Here is a 17,234-nt window from a genome sequence, read left to right as displayed (position 1 = left end):
GCAATAAAACCGCTGAAAAAACCGAAGGCTATTATAACTGAAAACGGGAGTGAAATATAGGTTTAATAGAGGTTTTTTGGGGGGAATGGCGTTAACAAATATATAAATGTAGTGCCGGGTGATCGGTCGGGCCCAAAAGTGGAGGAAATGATAGAATCCTGGATGAGTTATAAGCAGCAGAAATTGATATCCTACGAGCGATGAGATTGATCACACGTGAAATGGGCCAATACGCACTTGCGCTGGGAAATTGCTGGAAGAGAGAGAGAGAGAGAGAGAGAGAGAGAGAGAGAATAGAGAGAGAGAGAGAGAGAGAGAGAGAGAGAGAGAGAGAGAGAGAGAGATCTAATAAACACTTGTTTCATGTTTTCAACATTACATAAAGGTTTGCATTTTACCGCAACGAATATCGTGGGTCATAAAAGTTAAAAACTTGTACAGCATGCCTTCTGTATATATTACATTAAGTTCCTTGGTTACGCTGATGTCATGATCAGTGACGCAGCATCACACATCGGAAAAGATGAGGCATCCTTTTCTGAACGTACCTTGATAACGATGTGTTTATAATGAAAAAGTTCTCACGTATACTTTTTCATAAAATCCCATCAATTTTTATGAAATTTATTATATACTATACCCAAGATGTACTGCTTCATCAGCATCTTATTAATGTCTGTCTCTGTCATTGCAATTTGTGTTAAAAGGTAGGAGAAACACTGCCTAGACTCACTTCAGTTTTCTGAAGTTTTAAGATTCTCTCCCTGAAAGCCTTAACTACAGTTATGGTTGCACATGTGTAACATCCAGTAAAGGTGTTCCTTTAGCCCCAACTAAAGGGGGAACGTGACTGTGTGCATTTTGTCTCTGTACCTGACGGGCTTCAAAAGCTTTGTCAATAATTGCCATCAACTCGCCCTGATTCAGCAGAGTGCTAAATCAATATAATGAAAGTGGTACTGTGATATGGTCTACGTGATATTTCCCCGGAAAACAACGCTTTTGTCGCCATTTATTTAAACTGAAATCTGGAATTGCTGTTCTAAAACTGATTGTTTTAACCTTACGTTTCACTTTGAACTTTTCAACTGGCTTATATTCGTTTTTCCTTAGAAACAGCTGTTGTGTGTGTTTAATTTTTACAATGTCCGCCTTTATTATCATCATAAACCTATGAGACTAGTCAGACACGTCACCTGAACAACCGGAAGTTTTCTTAAATAAAAATAAAAAATAGTGCCAAAAATAAATTCTATACAAGCCATGATTATAATTTCACGTTCAATAAGATTGTTGTCCTTATTACTGCTATCATTATATAAAATATCACATTATTCACAATACTGTCGTAATTTTTTTCTAGTTCATTTTGTCTTAACACATTTATAATATAGACATCTTGGCTCATCCTTCTATCCAGTTTCTTTTCAATTTCGGTTAAAGCCAGGTTTCTAGTAAGCACAATCTCTCTCTCTCTCTCTCTCTCTCTCTCTCTCTCTCTCTCTCTCTCTCTCTCTCTCTCTCTCTCTCTCTCTCATTGCGCTTATTCTTGGAATCCACCTAGAATTTACATTGGTACAACTTCTGGTAATTAATTAATCTCTGGGTGATGATACTTTTCATGCAAAATTAGATGCCTTGTAGAGTTATTTTGTACAGTCACAATCTTTACTTTGAACACACCTCAATTCAGACCCTGGAATGTTAATGGCTGCCTTGGGCTATAATTCATCTTTTCGCAAATTTATTTGGCCTGCGATGCTTATTATTTGTACCGTTCTTAAACTTTCCGAAGTAAGACACTGAACCATCTGGATTTTATTTTGGATTTCGCTTATCTGACTAATAAAATATAAATATTCTGGACACAAATTACGTGAACTTGCTTCAGCCCATAATATTATTAATGTCCTAGAACTATAACTGTTTTCTCCAACTACAAGGGTGTACGTTCAAGGGTTATTCAAAACCTTGTCAGTCTTGCTCACGAAATATAAGCAATAATTCTAACTCCTTGTGGCTTCCCACAACATCCAGTGACTGCATATGAGTATGCACAAGAGCCAATTTGGTTTTTACATTACTGTATACTGAAAGTTATATGTTCTGAGGCAACGCGTCCGAAAAATCTCAAAATTACTAAGGAAGGTAGCGCCATTCCAATGTTTAAAGAGGTAGCATTTGCGTTCTGGGATTGTAAGGTGTCATAATGATGGACTACTCAGAAAAAGTCAAACTAATAATGGGAAAAGTGATGCAACAGAATTACAACACAGAAAAATTCAAACCCCACAATACAATTAATTACTACATGTGTAGTTAAACATTTAAGGCTGTAACATGTCCATTTTTCGGTAGTTGTACTATTCTGGTAATAGTCCCTCTATTGCCCACAACATTCTTTACCAAAGTGAGAATGAAAATCTCATAAACATTCAAGGGAAAGCAATTGTTGCAATGGTGACCGGATGTCGTATGCCGACATTCTGGCCATAATAGTACAATGACGGCCGAACTGAATAAAGCAAGTAATAGATGGCAAATTGCTTGGGCAGGGAACTCACACCCTATGATGCATTGCCAACTTCTTCCTCCCTCCCTCTATTTATCGTGTGGGAATAATCACGCATTAAAATTACTATGAATAATTATAGAAGTAATATTTCACATTACACAGAAAACTAGAATAATTTTGTAATAGTTATGAAGCTTCCATTTTATCTGGAGAATAATAAATTATATGAATAACATTTACGTTACGTCCTAATTACAACAAAATATACACACACACACACAATATAATATATATATATATATATATATATATAATATATATATATATATATATATATATATATATATATATATATATATATATATATATATTATATATATATATATATATATATATATATATTATAATATATATGTGCGTGTGTGTGTGTGTGTGTGTGTGTTTATATAAATAAATTTAAATGTCCAACGTACATGATATTCATATAAATTCTAGTCGGAAAAATTCTTTAATAAAACTGAAACTTCAGAATAATTATCAATATATATATATATATATATATATATATATATATATATATATATATATATATATATATATATAAGTCATATCACATTACCTGATTCATATATATACATCGAGCTACAAATGTCCTTTAATATCTAATTCACTCTACCCGCGGAATTAATATATTTTCATATATGCTTAAACGAAGGGGTAATTTTATTAGGCGATAATAGAATTGTCGGCGCCAAGGCGCGAGCCCAGGACACCATACAAATCCAGGAACGTAAGTGAAGCTTTTACCCACTCCACCGCCGCAAGCTTCACTCACGTTCCTGGATCTGTATGGTGTCCTGGGTTCGCGCCTGGGCGCCGACAAATCTATTATCGCCTAATAAAATTCCCCGGGCCTAATTAAAATTCCCGGAAGCATATATGAAAACAAAAAAATATATTAATTTCCGAAGGCGGTAGATGTGAATTAAATATTAAAGGACATTCGTAGCTCGATGTAATATATATATATATATATATAATATATATTGATATTATAATATTATATTCTAGATATATGATATATGTATATATATATGTATATTATATATATTTATCATTAGCTATAATATATATATTAGATATATATTTATATATTAGATATATATATATATAGATATATATATATATCTAGATAATATAATTTATATAGAATATATATATAATACGTATATAGAATATAATATATATAAATATATATATATATATATATATCTATTATATATATAGATATACTATATATAATATATAGTATTAATATATAATATATATATATTATATATATATATATATATATAGAGATATATATATATATATATATATAAGATATAGATATATATATATAATATATATATATACTATAAGATATATATATATATATATATATATATAGTATATATATATAATATATATATATATATGTATATATATAATTATATTATCTATATTATATATTATTTATATATCATATATATATATATATCTATATCTACTCCCTATATATATATGTGTGTGTGTGTGTGTGTGTGTGTGTGTCTGTGTGTACAACTGAATCACGAAAGTTTGGAAAGTGATAAATCTATAAATAAAAGTATAAGCCACAAAGGAAAAATAAACAACGGAGTTTCTGCACGATCTTTCGACTGAACGTCCTTTACTCAGCAGACAAACTGACTTACATGAGAAACTGAGGATACAGGAAAGGTCGTATAACTGACAGATAGGAATTATAAGGAGATTAGTACCTAGAATCAGACACACCTCGAGAATGAGTAACCTTTCCAAACAAGCATAAACATGGGTACAATTTAAGAACAAAAAGACTAAGTTCAACTGCTAAGACACAGGGACAAAACAATTAAAGGATTATACAGGGCGACAGCTGACCACAATCAGATCTTTGGTAAACATTGCGCTATGTCAGTCCCCAATATTTGGATCAAGAAATTGAATACATAGGAAAAATAGGGAAAGTTTTATGTTATCCTTCACATATACTAGATATTTGTTATAATAAAGCCCAGAAAAAGTTTTATAGTGTAAGTAACACGGAGAAAGAAAATTCTAAGAACATTCTCAGTTTGCCTTATTTTAACGGATTTGAAACCATTATATCATTGTTAAAAACCTTTGAGGTCAACCTTGTTTTTTCCAATAATAACACACTAAAAGGAATGTCAATAAAAGATGGCCCCAGGGAAAGCAACAACAAAATATATAAAATTCCATGAATGGACTGCCCCTCTTTTTATCTTGGACAGTCGAGCAAGGGCTTAGAAGTAAGATTAAAACAGCATAAATATTCTGTTAAAACTGGGCAAATATCTAATGCAATATGCCTTCGTTTAAGTGAAAACAACCACCGGATAAATGGGATTGGTAGTTCAGTAATTGCAAGATCAAAAGATGTCTTATCATGAAATCTTTTAGAATATGCCATAATACAACTTACTTCCCATCGTAATTTCAATATTAGTCGTAGCCTGTTTTATTTAGACCCTTGTATTTATAGCATGTTTAAGAATGACCTCAAAGATATAATTACAAACTTAAATACAAATTAGTTAAGTTGCCTTAGAGATATTTTCTTTGTATATGTATGTTTAATATGTTTTGTGAATAAGTTTTTGTTTACCAAAGATCTGATTGTGGTCAGCTGTCGCCCTGTATAATCCTTTAATTGTCTAGTCCCTGTGTCTGAGCAGTTGGACTTCATCTTTTTGTTCTTAAATTGTACACATGTTTATGCTTGTTTGGAAAGGTTACTCATTCTCCAGGTGTGTCGGATTCCAGGTACTAATCTCCTTATAATCCCTATCTGTCAGTTATACGACCTTTACTGTACCCTCAGTTTCTCAAGTAAGTCAGTTTGTCTGCTGGGTAAAGGACGTTCAATTGAAAGATCTTGCAGAAACTCCTTTGTTTATTTTTCCTTCATGGCTTATACCTTTATTATATATATAATACATACATACATACATATATATATATATATATATATATATATATATATATATATATATATTACTAGCTGACCAATCTGGCACTGACCAGGAGAACTCTGAATGACAACTGACAAACTCTCTCTCTCTCTCGTTAGGATAGCTGCTTCAGTTACACTGCCCAGCATTTCTGACATTTCATATTTCACAACTTTTCACCCCTATTCCTATTGGGGGCTGAACTTGGACTTAAAGGGCACCTGGTGTGTCTCTGTTCATCCCAGCAATATCAAAACCTATGCATTAGAGACTGATATACATGATTTTTGACATTTTATTTCTTAACCCTTCTACCACTTCCTTCCTATCGAAGCTGACTTGGACTTGAAGGGCATCGGGAGTATCATTATTCATCTCAGCAACCTTAAAAGCTATAGAATAGTCAGTAATATCTGTTGTTTTCAGTTTTTTTAGATGTCACTACCTTCTCACCCACTTTTCTATCAGGGCTAAACTTGGATTTAAAGGGCATCCTTATTCATCTCAGCATCCTTGAAAACTATAAATTACACTAATATTAGTCATTTTCTATTATTTTTACATGTCATCCCCTTCCCAACCCCCCCTTCCAACTGGGGCTGAACTTAAGACTTAAAAGGGATCAAGTGTATTACTATCCATCTCAGCAACCTCAAAAGCTATATTTTTGACAGTAATATCTGTAGTTGTTATTTTTATGTCACCCCCATTCTGCCCACTTCTCACCCCAACCTTCCTATCATGGCTGAACTTTGACCTAAATGGCATCAAGAGTGTTGCTATTCATCTCAGCAAACTAAAAAAAACTATAGATTAGACACTAATATCTGTCATTTTAAGTTTTTTTTACATGTTACCCCCTTCCCACCCCGTTCCCTATCTGGGCTGAATTTGGACTTGAAGGGCATCAGGAGTGTTACTATTCATCTCAGCAACATAAAAAAATAATGGATTAGACACCAATATCTGCTGTTTTCAGTTATTTTTCCACGTCACCTCCTTCCCATCCCATTCTCATCCCCAGTTCCTGTTGGGCTGAACTTGGACTTGAAGGGCATCAGGAGTGCCACTATTCATCACAATGACTCAAAAACTATGGATTAGAAACTAATATCTGTCGTTTTCGGTGATTTTTACATTTCACACCCTTCCCACCCCTTTTCATCCACCCCCTCCCTATTGGGGCTGAACTTGGACTCAAAGTGCATCAGGAGTATCACTATTCATCTCAGCAACCTAAAAAACTATGGGTTTTACACTAATATCTGTCGTTTTTTGTTATTTTCACGTTGTCCCTTCCCAAACCTTCTCATCACCCCCTCCCTATTGGAGCTAAACTTAGCCTTATAGAGCCCCGGGAGTGTCATTACTACTCTCGGCAACCTTAAAAACTCTTGATTAGACACTATATCTGCTGTTTTCTGAAGTTTTATTTTCAACCCTTTCCCACCCCCTCCCACATAAACATCCTTTGGTGCCAGTGATGTCTTACCCACATAGTATTCTTTCTCTGATGGTATGTTATATGTATACGAAACTTTGTTGAAATTGGTGAATGCGTGTAAAAGTGTATTTTGCACACACACACATCATACACACACATCATACACAAACATATATATATATATATATATATATTATATATATATATATATTCATAATTATTATAATATATATGTATATATATATATATAGACATATATATATATAGATATATATACATATATATACATATCATCATATACATATATATACATATGTATAAACATATATATACATTGTATGTATGTATGTATGTATGTTATATATATATATATATATATAGGATATATATATTATACTATATATAATAATACTTATATCTATATATATTAATATATATATATATAATATATATAATAACATTTTATTTAATATATATACATTTATATATAATATAATATAATATATATAATATATATTATATATATAATATTAATAATTTAATTTATATATATATATATACATTTATAATAATATCTATATATATATATATATAAGATATATAATATTATATATACAATATATATAGATACATATATATATACAATATATATATATATATACATATAGAATATATAATATACATTTATTATATATATATATATACATTTATATATAGAATAGAGATATATATATATATATAGATATGAATATTATATAGAATTAAATAAATAGATATATAATATAATATAACATATATATGAAGACTATATATATATGATATATATATATATATATAATCAGAAGATTATATATATATAATATATATATGAATAATAGGTATATATATATATATAATTATAAGATATATATAGATATATATATAGAATGATATAGAGGAGACATTAATGAGAATTGGGGGGGGGGGGCCATAGAGAGCTACAGAGAGATATATAGAGAGAGGATAGATCGTATAGAGAATACAGAGAGACATATACAATGAAGAGATATACATTAATAGTAGAGATATAGAGATTAAATTAGAGCGACAAGGAGATATAGATATATATATACAAGATTACTAGACATTATAGATAGAGATATATAGATATAAGAGATAGAGATATCTATATATATGTATAAGATAGCTATGTATGTAGGTATTGTATGTAAGAGACGATAACTATATATATAGATAGAGATATATAGATATGTATATATATAGATAGATATATATATATATATATAGAGAGAATATATATAACATGTATATACATATATAGTATACATCTATATATATATATAAATTATATAATATTATATATAATATATATATATATATATTATATACATATATCTATATATATATATATTATAATTCCATACATATATATATATATATATATATTATATATATAATATAATATGTAATATATTATATGTATTATGTATGTTATGTTATATATTATATATATTATATAATATATATATATTAATATATATATATCATGTATATATATATTATATACATTATATATATATATACATTTATATATATATATCATATATATATATATATATATATATATACATTTATATATATATTATATATATAATATATATTATATATATATATATAATGATTCTATATATAATGATATATATATAATCATTATATATTATCTATATGAATTGTTTATTATATATATGTATATAATATATATATGATATATGTTATATATATATATATAATATATTACATATATAATGCATATATATCTCGTATAATTATTATATTATAATAATTATATATATATATACATATATACATATATAATATATACATATATATATATATACAATTATATATATTATATTTATTTATATATACATACATATATATATATATATATTATATATATTATATATATAATGTTATATATATATGTATGTTATGTATGTATGTTGTATATATTATAATATATAATTATATATACATATATAATATATATATAATATATATATATATATATATATATATATATAGGGTATTTCGAAATTAGACTCCCGCCTCTACAGCATAAACTAAAATTGATATGGACAAAAACAAAAGTAATTCAGACCAGGTATATATTTAAGTTTCTCTCTGAGTGTTTAATAGTTTGTGTGGCCTCCATCTGCCTGTACCACAGCCTGCTTTCTTGAGGGGTACGATTTCAGCAAATTGCAAAAAAGCTGAGACTCAAACTCCATTTCCCTGAGCACTTCGGTCACCTCTCTCCGCAGGTCGTCGAGGCTTGGTATACCATCATAGTTCACTGTGAGCACTTCAACACAATCCTTTAAGATACTACCAATGTTTTCAGACATTAAGGTCAGGGGAGTTACCTGGAAATTCACTTGATGAGAAGAAATCGATACCACTGTTTGGAAGCAGCTCTTGTGTCACTCTGAAGGTTATAGCCTGGATTCGGTCAATCCTTCTGGTTTCCTCCAAGTCGTTAGTCATGGCTATATCTAACTCCACTACTCAGTCTGAAAATACAAGAAATGTAAAATGAAAAATAGCTTAATAGAAACTTAAGATAATGTACTTGGAGATAGGCTACAGCAGAAAACTTCATAACTTTCCATTTGTTCTGTGGAGGGGGGGCAGGCCTCTAATTTCAAAACACCCAGTATATGTATATGTAATTATATACAAATACCAAATGTGAATACAGTTGGGAACGTACACATCATACTATGCTTCACAGGAGCTGGAGTAGTTAAACAACAAAAGGAACAGTCCTTTTATATCGATGACTGGTATGAAGTAAATTTGTGTATTACCACTACATATAATTTCATACAGATGAACCGGCAATTGTGCAAGTTTTCCAAATATCTTTTCTTTTCTAAGATTTCTCATATTCAGTAATACAAAAGGAGTCTTATCAAATAATTAATGGTACCTCAGGATACGAAATTAATCCGTTCCGAGGCGGCCTTCGTAACCTGAGTTTTTCGTATGTTGAACCGCATTTTACATGTAAATTGCCTAATTCGTTCCAAGCCCTACAAAAACACCGAAGTAAATTTTATAATAAAGCTGAATTGACCAATAAACAATGAAATACAACAATTTGGACCATTCAATACCTAACTTAATACTACTAATATATACTACATACCTGTAAATAAAGTGTATTATTGTACATGGTATACAAGAAATACTGTACGTACATACGTACTCATGTAGTAAAATGGGGAACCTTACCTTTCGAGTGAGGCGATCTCCGAAAGTGGCGACAGAGGAGGAAGACAAATGGCAGAAAACTTAACTTTACGAAACACATTAAAAAATGTCAGGAAACATCAACACTAAACTTTACGAAACACATTAACAAATGGCACAAAACCTTAACACTTAACTTTACAAAAACTTAAAATTAAATTTGTTTTTTTTCTTGTCTTTTTTTTATTTTTAAATTTTTTTTGCTACTTTTTTTTTTTTTTTTTTTTTACAAAATTTAAATGTCTTCACCACTTTCAACTTTGTTTTTTCGTAGTATCACTTGGATCTTCCTGTTTGCTTACTCCTACTAAAGGCGTCTTTAAAAAATAACTATCCAAGGAAAATTGCTTCTGCCTGCTTTTCACAATGTTCCTGAAACGACTTAGGCAAACGTCATCGAACTGCGCAAGCATACGACCTGTGTAAGCCTTTTCGAGGTGTATCTTTTCTACAAATGATTGCACCTTATGAAAAGCAGCTAGAGCATCCTTAATTTCTGCCGTTGTCATAGGGTCGTCGTCCTCCTCCTCCTCGCCGCTGCTAGTGAACTCTTCTTGAACGACTTTATGTTGCATGGCCTCCAACTCCTTCAGGTCATCTGTCGTAAGCTCCTCTTGGTGCTCCTCGAGAAGGTCATTGATGTCGTCCTCGTTGACGACCAGCCCCATGGACTTGTCGAATGCAACGATCTCATCAAGATCTGGTTGCGAAACAGTTCCAGGATCGTCAACTGTTTCTGAATCTGCACCAGCTTCGCCCACGTCGAATCCCTCGAAGTCTCAGGCGGATACAGCATCAGGCCAGTTTCCTCCACGAAGAATTCAAGGTTCGCCTCAAAACCTCCTGCCAAGCTTGATCGATGAGTCAGATGCATATGAATGTCGAAATGCTCCTTCCAAAATTCACGCAAGGTGAGGTTTGTGGTATCGGTGATGTTGAAACATCTCTTGAAAAGATGTTTCGTATACAGCTTCTTGAAGTTTGATGTCACTTGCTGGTCCATGGGCTGGAGGAGAGGGGTGGTGTTAGGCAGAAGAAAAAGAACCTTGATGAAAGATACTCCACTAGGATATCTTCCTCAAGGCCAGGAGGATGAGCAGGGGCATTGTCCAACAACAGCAGACATTTCAGAGGGAGGCGGTTCTCTTCCAAGAATTTCTTCACTGTCGGGCCGAAACACAGATTTACCCAGTCGGTGAACAAGTCTCGTTACCCAGACAAGTAGGGGCTTCACCTTGCAATCCCCACTGGCGTTCAAACAAAGTGCGAACGTAAGCATGTCTTTCATAGGCTTATGCCCGCATAGCTTCTTCTCTTCCTCTGTGATGTACGTCCAACAAGGCATTTTTTTTCAAAAAAAGACCAGTCTCATCACAGTTGAAGACTTGCTGAGAACTGTAGCCTTGGTTGATCGTCATCTCGTCGAACGTCTTAATAAACGCTTCGGCCGCTTTCGTATCCGAGCTGGCCACCTCCCCATGCCGCACCACCGAATGGATGCCAGTCCGTTTCCAGAATTTTTCAAACCACCCATGAGAAGCCTTGAAGTCTGGGGTTGGTGTCGATGTCCCTTCTCCTCCGTCGTCTTCGGCCTGGGCAATCAAATCGCCGAAAATAGCGCTGGCCTTGTGGGAGATTGCTGTCTCAGTTATCATATCGCCAACGATTTCTTTGTCTTTTATCCATACAAGAAGCAGCCTCTCCATCTCATCGTGCACGTGGCTCCTCTTGTTGGACAAAATAGTCACACCCTTGGAAGGTGTAGCTGCTTTGATGGCTTCCTTCTGCTTAAGAATGGTGCCTATCATTGACAGATTTCGGCCGTATCCCTTAGCGATCACACTCAACCACATGCCAGCTTCATACTTTTTAATGATCTCCATCTTTGCCTCCATAGAAAGCATCCTCTTCTTTCCGTGAACTTCAGCAACTTTCTTGGGACCCATAACTATACTGTATATAATTAAGTTATGTAGTATACTAATAAATTTCTCACACAACGCGATAAAGTAGTACAACGAAATCACTAACACGAATTTACGTTAACAAATGAAATCGTATATGTGAACGAACAAATTCCGCGTGCGTACGATAACCATGCTGCTACCGAGTTGCCGAAGAAGAACGCCTTTACGTAGAGCACGATGGAAGAGATGCTGACCAATAGGAGAGCAGGATCTTATGGCAGTGACTAGCATCAGGAACCAATGGGAGAGTTGGAGGATGGTGGCGAGTCTACTCAGTTGGCGGCACGCGAGTTTTAAAATTGTTCTCGGTGGTCCGGGTGAATCTCAGGATTTTACAGCAACAACCTTTCGTAGCCTGAATTATTTTTGAACGTAGAGCCATAAAAATCTTCATATTTGCTTTCGTAACTTGAATTTTTCGTAAGCTGGGACTTTTGTATGTCGAGGTACCACTGTACTTGATTTCTGGTTTTAAGTGAACGTGGTCTAGTACACGAGTTCGACAAGTAACGTTATTCGATAAAGGCTTTCATAATTTAATCTCATAACTTCCAGGAAATTCTTAATGTTGTAGATTTATCTTTAAACTAGGTTTCTTAATGTTGTAGATTTATCTTTAAACTAGGTTTCTTAATGTTGTAGATTTATCTTTAAACTAGGTTTCCAAATTCTAGGATAAGAATGCACAAGGATTCTTCTTAAGCCTGGAGCACCTGAATAAATGCTAAGCAATCCATTCCCTCCTAGGGCCACCTGTCCCCAAAACTTTGCATTCCTATCTTTCCCAAAATGTATGAGCGTTATTTTTGTTTACTGCAATAAATCAATCAACTAACAAAGGAACAAATCGAACTTAAAACATGATTCCTCAGTGGAGGTAATTAGCTGATTTGGAAGAGTATGAAGATATCATGCAATAGTTTTTATCATGTCGAAGCAAATCTGGACTAAATGATTTGCTGGTACATCTAATTACATATAAATGAGTTGCTTTTGAAATGCTTTTAAATCCCAAGTGAATATTACAACAATAATAATTAAAACCTGACGTTCTATAATAATGATCATATTCACAGCTACATCTGTAGACTTCAAAACCAATTACCTTTTTCCTTATTGTGGAATTGCTAATTCTGTTCAAAATGCACACAAAACTCCATGTGTTGATTTGAAAGCTGAAAAAAGAAATAATATACTAATCAGTTAATAATTCGAGAATAATGCTCTATATATATATATATATATATATATATATATATATATATATATATATTATCTATATATATATATATATATTATTTATATATGTACCAACACTGTGATGCATTTGAGTTTCAAATTTCAGTATAAGCAGGAAGACTAATGTTAAAACCGTAAGGAAACATTTTTACACAATGGAATATATATATATATATATATATATATATATATATATATATATATATATATATATATATTACTGTGGTACATATAAACCATGATAAAAAATTATCATAGCTACTACTTACATAAATGAAAAGAATACGCCATGTCACAATATTCACGGTGAATCCTTTCTACTACTTGTCACGGGAATTCAAATACTCGTCACTTGAACAAATCATTACCTGAAAAACACACTAGAAAAAACAATTAGTATGCAAATATTGAAAAGGTCTTTGTTAGCATTTACCTTGAAGTGAAGCCAACTGCTCGATACGGAAGAACTCAACATCTGCAAGAACAAACAATGAAAACTGTTAATATGAGTAAACAGCCGTTTGTCTTTATGTGAGCAAGTTTCCATAAATCATTAATCCAGGCAATATCTCTAGTAGAGCAAAGTAACTCTCAATTAGGGTTTAAGATTATTTATGATTATTCAAATCTTGTGTATTAAGTTAAATTACATTGATAAGGACATTTACGGGTATACTATCAGACTTTTGAATATTAAAATGAATCTTTGTTAATACAGATTTCAACTTTGCAGACAAAATATAAACATATAAAAGTCTATGCTTACCTGTTTTAAAAATTTCTGGATTTCATTCTCAAAGTGCCCAAGTCTTGACAGAACCACTTCTTGACACTTGAGTAGTTGCCTTCCTTGTATTACTGTTACATTTCTCTGAGGAGAAAGTAACTTCTTGTTTACTGTTAGGATGAAAGTAATTCACACAACACCGGAATGAAAGTCACTCAACACTGATTTTTCACCAAGAACCACCACAACACAAAACTTCACCCTCCAGTTGAAGGAACGCCACTAAAAAACACTTTTCACTTCCACAAAAAACCACGACACTCAACTTGAGTATTTTCCACATTGAAATTATAAAATTCACTAACCACCCTGAATGCTTTGGGACAGTCAGTCAGCCTCATAAGGGAAATCATTTGGGTCAGGCAGTTGTACTGGAGACTTAATTCTCCAACATAAACATGCCACAGATCCTAAACTATTTAATTAGAGTTGTGTTTGTGATGGCCCAACTAGGGAACCCAATGAGGCATATCAAAGATGAATTGACCAATACTTACACACCCTCATCAGGTAAACACCAAGAACTCCTGGTCTCAGCATCCTTGTAGGCAGCTTGCAAGGAATTTCTGTGTTCATATACAATATGATTAAATAGACTTCCAAGTGGTACCCACCAGACTTACAACTCGAATTATGATTTAAAACCTATAGTATGTTTAGGCTGTAGAATATGGTTTCAAGGAAGAGTACTTGATTCAAAATAATCTCCTAGAAGACTGACAAATAATTTACCAAAACCAATGTATACCTCCCGAAAATATTTACAAGCAATTCTTCAATTCGATCTAGAAACACGTACCAGAAAACCGTCTTCGGAGATTGAAGAAAAAAATATATAAATCTTCAAATCAACAATTCTGGATCTTATTGGGCAGTCAGGTTTCATGCTTCTTGGTAGGTCAGATGGCTTAAGTCTCTTGGTAGGTCAGGTGGCTTGAGGTCTCTTGGTAGACCAGGTGGCTTTTAGTCTCTTGGTATGTCTGATGGTTTGATGTCTTTATGGTAGGTCGAGTGACCAACCTGGATGTTAATGCTGAAATAAAGGAAGATTAGAATATCTGGAAACAAAATCACATACCTTGTGTGCCCTTTTCGATGCCGAAGAATCTAAGGCTGTCCAGAATTATCAGACTGATTTTTAGTAGATTTAGGAGTGTATGAAACTTGGCTTGACTACTTTAAATAAATCAATCAATATATTACTTCACATCAAACTATCTGCAATGTAGTGAGAAGGGTACTCTGCTTAAAGTTATTTTAATTTTAAAAGACAAAAACTTAATTCAAGGTAAATACAAGTGCAGGTAGTACCTTATGACTAGTTTTATAGAAATTGATGAGGCAAAACGACTTTTAATACTTTAGCAGTATCTTTACACATGAACGTCATGGATGAGAAATCCTTATACAATGCATCAACTTACTTGCAAAAGTACTTGATTTTGTCAGTTAAAGGTTTTGAAAAACGAATGTCTTGAATTTTTAAGGAGCATCAGTTTTGATCAGTCTGGATAACCTTCATTTTATACCACTTGCTATTAAGGAGTCAAAAGATTTAGATTTTCTGAGTCACAAAAATGCTAATATACATATACTTGAATTCTACAATACATTCCAAACATAATTCACATAATAAATGTCGTTATGCATTTTGCATAAACAATGTAGCAATAAAACACTAATACCAAATACTTGGCAACACCATTATCTTCTCCTTTGGTGAGGCTTCGTACCCAGTGAGACACTCACTGTGGTATCAACCCAAACACCAAACTGATGGTACTTTAATACCATGTTACTTCATCAACCTAGAAAACACCACCACGTGTCAGACCAATGGTACTTTAGTACCATGTTACTTCGTCAGCCTAGAAAACCCCACCAATGTCAGACCAATGGTACTTTAGTACCATGTTACTTCATCACCTAAACTCAGACCAATGGTACTTTAGTACCATGTTGCTTCATCAACAACACCAACAATGTCATACCAATGATACTTTAGTACCATGTTACTTCATCAACCTAGACACCATTACCAATGTCAGAGCAATGGTACTTTAGTACCATGTTACAACACCTTGATACAAGACTGGAAGGCCATGTTCTTCTATCATAACCAATTTTATACTAATTTTATCTCACTGTTCAAACACTGCAACTAATCCTACTATCTAATTCTAAGACGACTAGCTTTACGTGTGACTCAGATGATTACTCCTAAATTTGTACTTGAAACTTAACTGCAAAAATTTGCTTATTTCTCAGATGAAACTTTTAATCTTAAGTAAACAATGACTGACATCACAGCTCCAATAGCATTGTGGTACAAAATGACTTGCCTTTTGGAGACACGATCTGTGGAAAAATAAATATCAGCTATAGAGACAATATAATTCACCATGATGCTACATGTACATACAATAAAAATAATCTTGCAATTTTTTTTATTTTCCTCATAAGGATTACACTCGTAACATATCTGAATACTCCACTCAGAGAGATACATATTGAAGGATACTCAGTGAAAATGACATTTTATAACAAAATAAGATTTTATATATACTTACCAAATAATTACATAGTTATAAGTTTCTGCTTTACATGGCAGATCAAAATTCGAAAATTGTGGTAGCGCTCTTTTGTTTTGGGTGTAGACAGTTTGCCCTGCCCACTTCCAGGGAAGAACAGATACAACACAGCTAGAACCGACAATTTGTATATGCTTGATGTCCATGTGTGGGGAGGAGGGAGGGCTCTCATCAAGTACAGTCAAACCTCGGTTTTCGTATGCCTCTCTTTTCATACGTTTCGGTTATCGTAAATTCCTCAATTTTTGTACACTGGGAAATGTTCCATCCCGGGCCCAGCACGTGACTGGGCCCCGTATCAAGCGCCAATACAAAGCATCCTGTCTTCTTTCATGACC

General features: G+C 32.8%; 1 long non-coding RNA gene across 3 annotated transcripts in view; it reads right to left on the bottom strand.

Annotated features, from left to right (window-relative positions):
* Nucleotides 1-9,088: 9,088 nt before the first annotated feature.
* The window catches only part of LOC135206243 (uncharacterized), a 35,183-nt gene continuing 27,037 nt past the window's right edge, over nt 9,089-17,234 (bottom strand). Inside the window, exons 3-6 of one of the 3 annotated variants that reach the window (XR_010312703.1) lie at nt 14,285-16,663; nt 13,788-13,993; nt 13,385-13,454; nt 9,089-9,570 (exon numbers count right to left, since the gene is read on the bottom strand). This is a non-coding gene — a long non-coding RNA (uncharacterized LOC135206243). Of the gene's footprint in view, nt 9,571-13,384; nt 13,455-13,787; nt 16,664-17,234 lie in introns of all 3 variants that reach the window. The other 2 variants (XR_010312704.1, XR_010312702.1) reach the window with 2 other exon arrangements.

This window comes from Macrobrachium nipponense, chromosome 29, assembly GCF_015104395.2.
Source record: "Macrobrachium nipponense isolate FS-2020 chromosome 29, ASM1510439v2, whole genome shotgun sequence".
In the NCBI taxonomy this organism is placed as follows: Eukaryota; Metazoa; Arthropoda; class Malacostraca; order Decapoda; family Palaemonidae; genus Macrobrachium; species Macrobrachium nipponense.
Note: the sequence above shows the minus strand (reverse complement) of the source record. Positions and strands in the feature narration are given on the sequence as shown.